This window comes from Furipterus horrens, unplaced genomic scaffold (genome assembly GCF_987537825.1).
Source record: "Furipterus horrens unplaced genomic scaffold, mFurHor1.1.pri manual_scaffold_17, whole genome shotgun sequence".
Taxonomy (NCBI): Eukaryota; Metazoa; Chordata; class Mammalia; order Chiroptera; family Furipteridae; genus Furipterus; species Furipterus horrens.
Window position 1 is genome coordinate 86,574,848 of NW_028327187.1, and position 5,616 is coordinate 86,580,463.

The following is a 5,616-nucleotide window of genomic DNA, read 5'->3' on the forward strand; positions in this document are numbered from 1 at the left end:
TAGAATAAGATGAGGCCTTCCTATATGTGTTGGCATTTCCATTGTGTAGTATCCATGGCCTCCTTGGAATTTTTGCATTGTGAGAGAAGGCACACCAAATGCACCAAGGTGTTGGAATAAAAAAAAAAAAAAACTTTAAACTTCACCCTTCAGTTCATTAAGGGGATTTGTTCCACTGCATCTGCCAGATTACTCAAAATGTATGGGCTTTATGGGGCCATACTGGTGGCCTTTTCTTATTTTATTCTCTAAGATTGGTCCTCTTTAGTGGACACAGTGGGCATATTTATTTGGGGACTGTGGACAAGAGGCAGCCAGGAATGTGCAGATAGTGGCTGTTGTCAGGAAACTGCCAGTATCCTTTAGATCACTGGGAGGAGAACTTGGTATTTAATAAATGTGGATGCTTATTTAGAGTCAACAGGTCTTCAGGATAGACTTGAAAATTTGAAAAAAATATATAAAAGATGATTCTCTGAAAACATTTTCTTGTGCTGTACTGACCAATAACTTTAATATAAAGGATGTAGTGAAGGTTCCAAAACATTATATGATCCCTTAAACATAAAGTCCAGCATCTGGTTGATGTTTGTCTCTCAGCTTGATTTTGAGACTGTAAATATTGCATTTGGAAAAATAAATGTGCTGGAGAGACATCATTCATTGTTTTTCTCTTAACAGGTTTGCAGGGATCTTTGAGAGGCAGAGTGAATTCATTGGTGCACTCCAAACTGAGCTCTCCTCAGTTTCAAATGCCTTATGGTTCATTTCAGTTGAGCCCCAGTGCTTAATTTTTTTTTGCTCACTTCTTTTTTCACTCTATAGGCTTACTGTATTATGTAAAAAAAGTAGTTTTTGCCTTTAAAACTAATATAACATGAGCATTATACATTTAAACAAAATTATGCAAATGCAAAATTATGATGCCTTTCATAGTCACGTTGACTTTTTAACATGTTAAAACATTTCATTTAGCAGACACTATTATTACACAATGTTTCTTGAGTAACAACAGTGTACTTAATGTAACTAATGACAAGAAATTATATCCATGAATGTGGGATAGGTAGAGAATGAATAAATACCCCTTTTACAGTCTTTTTTTTTTTTTTTTTTTTCGATATTTAACTATCTTTATTTTCTGATCTAAAATAGAAAAAAAGGGGAGGGGAGTTCAGGAAGGGGTAATAGAAATTACACTGTGCTGATATAAAGACTTTAAATTCTAGTCAGTTAAAAGCCATTTTAAAGGTCAACTGATGGTTCAAAGGAAATAACTGCAAGGAGTCTGATCGAGACATATATGAGCTGAGTCTCATTATTAGCCTCAATAATGTAGAATAACAATTCTCAACACAATCAGAGGCAGCAGTTGTTACGTATGCTCTGCTGGGCATGAGTAGGTAAAAGTCTGAAGAAATGGGCTCTCTCCATGCCCCCGTGACAAAGAAAGAAGGGTCCTTGTTTGATGGTAAAAGCAGCTCTTGTTCCCAGGTTGTGTCTGCAGCTCGTAGCTGAGTTTAGCAGTGAAACCAAGTGGAAAACTTGGGAGATACAGGCACAGTCAGGGGCTGGTCACTTGACTTTACCTCCACACCCTGGTACTTGCATATTAGGTTTACCTTGTGTACCAGTTCTTTCCGGAGCCTGGCCAGCTCCTTCCTCTGCTGCTCTTCATCCTGCTGCCTGGCCTCCTCCAGCTGCTGCGCCCTCTGGGCTTCTGTCTCAGCCATTTTCTTCTCCAGCTCTTGCCGCTCCTTGGCTCTCTTCTCAGTGGCCAGCTGAAAAGGTTCCTGAACTAGAGAACCAGAAAGGCCCTCAGCTATGGATTTTTTCTCTTTCTTGGGAACAGAGGGCTCCTGGGAGATGATGGTGTTTGGACGAGCCTTGAAGCAAGCTGCTTCTTTCTGTTGTCTCAGTTCTTCCTCCAGCCGATGCTTCCAAGTCTGTGCCTTTATAGTGCCTCTTTTGTCAGTCTCCAAGCAGAAAGGCTCAATCTGGGTTGCATTCTTCACCTTCTTCTCTGGCAGGCTAACAGTGTCAAAATGAGGCAAAGGAAGTGCCTTGAACTTGGGCACCTTCCCTTTCTGCAGTTCTTTTGTTTTCTTCTTCCGTAACTGACGTTCTCTGTCTTGAGAATCAAAAGAGAATGGGCATACTTCCACAGTTTTTGCCTCTGGGATATGGGGCTTAAAATGCACCCCAAAATGTGGCACGGGTTGAGCTCTTATCACTACTGGCTCCTCTTCCTCATCATTGGCAGGCATTCGGATTCTATTCTTTAATGCAAAAGCCGGTGATTTGGGGACAGTGATTGGAAGTACTTTCTTTTCAGGAACACCCACAACATCTTCCAAGATCTTAGTCGGGCAAGGTCTGGAATGAAATTCAAAATGTTCATCCTCTGATTTCTTCTTTGATTTGCGCTCCTGGATTCTTTTCTCAATCTCCAAATCAAAGCCAATAGGCTGAGTGGGTGGCTTCACAGGTGGTTTCTTGGGCAAGATAGGCCCACTGTCAAGAATTCTGGGATCAAGTTCCCGTGCTTTGAATTTATATTGTTGCAGTTTCTCGAGCTCCTCAGCCTCCTGATCCGCTGAACTTTTGCAGGTCACAGGCCTTGTGTGCTGTTTGGTGAGCAACATAGGAGTCTGTGGGTCTCAGGAAATCTTGGCCACAGCAAATTTGGAGGGTAGCAGAGTAATATCATCCTTCTTGCTCCTCAGGTGATACCTGTTAGGGGTTCGTTTATAGAAGGCTTCAACTTGCGCAAGAGGCACATACGAAGAAGTTGTTTCATCAAACGTTCTTTTCTTTCCTTGGGACAGGTTGAAAGGCTTTATAATGGTGCATCCCTTTGTCACTTGGACAGGAGAGGGAGGATGCTTTCGCAGTTCAGATATAAAGTTCACTTCCTTATACTCCTCCTGATTCTGAGGATGTTGTTTGATTCGCTCATCTGTGCGAAAGTGGAAGTTGACTGATTTGGTTACCTGGCTCACTGATTTCTTCACAGGTTGCCCTGCTCCTGCAAGAGCAAGTTTCTTGAATTCTTCATTCTTTTTCCGCATCTCCATCACCTCCTGCTGCATTTTCATGCTCTTTTCCAACTCTTGTTCCTTGGTACTTTTTAGAATCTTCTGCCTTACAGGGGGTATAGAAGGCACAGCATGTCTGCCCTTGGCTTTCTCTGGGGAAGGCTCATTCTTTCCAGACATATCTTGATGACCACTACCATCTTCCTCTTCTTCTGGCTTCTTCTTATGGTTAGAAACTTCCGTTCTTTTGGGGGGTGGAGTTTCACTGATGATTACAGGATTAGAACATCTCTTAACTTTCGTTTTCACATGGTGTTTTTCCTTCTGTGCCAAATCCTTCCAAGCAGAGAGTCTAACAGAACGTCTCTGAGCCTGGGATGGAGTCTTTCTTGAGGTGGTTCTCTTGACTTCCAGGGAAGAACAAGCATTTGAGGGAAGGGACTGTTGCACCAGATTTTCTTTTTCTGACTCTTTGTAGTATGTGTTGTCAGCTGGTCTCAAAGGTGTGACAATAGCTTGCTGAGGATTTGCTTTTCTCAAAGGAGTTGTGTCTGGCAAAAGCCCTGTCCCATTCTTCCCAGGAAATTTAATCTCCAAATTGGCCTTCTCCTCAAACCAAGAATCTATGTTTTGGGTGTCTTCCTCATTATCCAAAGATGTAAAATTGATGAAGTCTGTGGGAGCATCATAGGAGTAAGAGGCTTTAACTTGTGACATTGTCCCCACCTCTGATTTAATCTGTCAGTCCAATCAAAGTTTCAATATACTTTCACCTCTCTTCTGAAATATTGAAGTCTAGCAAGTACTTATCAATAACCTCGTCTCAGCTGTAACCCCTCTTACAGTCTTTACGTATGCTTTTGCTGACTTTTCTGCAAAGTTAAATTAATATACTTAATGTTACTTAGATAGTTACTTTTTACATTTTAATTTTGTTTGTAATTCATCTGGTTCTAAAATTCAGGACTGACCAAATTCTATACATTATATTTTGGTATTCTCTATGCTCAAACCAGGACAAAGTCCCATCAATAATTGTAGTCATATTCCCTCCATTGTCAGTAATTGTGGTCAGTAGAATACCTGGTGTCTCCACTCTGTAGTGCCACAGGAAGGAGCTGACAAGTGCCAATAGCGCAGCTAGAGACCTCTCTAAGAAGAAGCCAGGGGAAGATTTCTAATGCAGTGTACAATCTTGGTGCTTTAGTACTTTCTCTTAACTAATGATACTACAACATATTTAGTGGGAGGAAAAAATGGCTGACAGACTAAGAGAAGGAGTTGACCACAGCCCCAAGAAAGGTGATTGAGTAAGCTTTCTATTAATGTACAGTAGAAGCAGAGACTTGATAGAAATCCAAGAGATCTCTGTACCCCTGTGTAAAACCCAATCTGACTTCTAAAAAGATGAGATATTTTCATGCATTTAAGGGTTCTAAGGAGGTTATTCCATAGAATTCTTCCACAAAACAGTCTAGTGTGACCCCCCTGCCTCCACTAAGCAGCTTGGCTATCCCACTGACCCGAGCTTGCCTGCTGGGCTGTAACATGTCATTCCCTTATTATTTAATGTGGATGAACATGGACTGGCAGATGGAGACCTGTCAGATTTTCTTGTAGCATAAAGGTTGGAAAAGTCTCCAGGGTCTCCAGCAGGTGTTTCTCTCATTGAAGGGACAAGGATTTGAATATAAACTATTTGTACTTAGAATTCCTTCCTTGGGTTATTTTTTCTTTGACAATAATAGGACTTTCTTATGATCAATTCTTAGTGGCTGGGGACAACCAACCTAGTAACAGAACCATTCATTCCCATAGCGCTTCAACACTTAATAGACTGTACTGATGTTAATGATAAGCAAAAAACTTAAAGCATCTTTGATTTTGTGGAGTCATTATTAGCCATCTCTGAACTCTTAAAAGCAGCAGGATACCCAAGATGAGAGTTTAATGATCATTTGAGCAAATTAGCCATCCCAAGGTACGTGACGGGGGTGGAATTCTAGTCTCACCACATGACCTCAGTAGATTTAACAATTTTGCCTCTTTTTTCTCCCGTATGAAGTAAAGAGGATTGAGGGTTAAACTATTTGTGGTTCACTAATCATTTGACTCCAAAATGAATGTCCCATCAAAATCATTTGACCTGGGTATTGGATACAAGCAGAGGTGGAGTTACCTTGAAGTTAATAAAGTTAGTGAAGATGAAGCTTTAGGCTTCTTCTTTTGAAGGGGTCCTAGTCCAAAACCCTGGGCCTAATTTTGTCTTAATAATTTGGTATTCTTTGACTTGAAGAGCTTCTTCAAATTATATAAGCTTCAAGCCTCCCTAAACCTAGGTCCTGGGTTACTCGTCATTGGCAGCCGTCCATCTCGAGAGACGATGGTGTAGCTTCTTAAGAGTCTATCTGCACCGCCGAGAATGGCTGTGCAGTCCGACTCGGGAGTGACACGGTATCTGTCTCCTCCCATGTTGAATCGACATCTTGCGATGATGCTGGAGTGTCCTCTCCAGTGAAGCTGAAGCTACAGAGCCTGGGCAGGGTGATATGGAGGGTCTGCTGTTGCCCATGCAGCA

The 5,616-nt window shown here is 41.5% G+C and overlaps 1 pseudogene; it reads right to left on the bottom strand.

The window, feature by feature from the left end:
- Nucleotides 1–1,153: 1,153 nt before the first annotated feature.
- LOC149991536 (targeting protein for Xklp2 pseudogene) lies at nt 1,154–3,862 on the bottom strand (annotated as a pseudogene).
- Between the last annotated feature and the right edge of the window lie 1,754 nt (nt 3,863–5,616).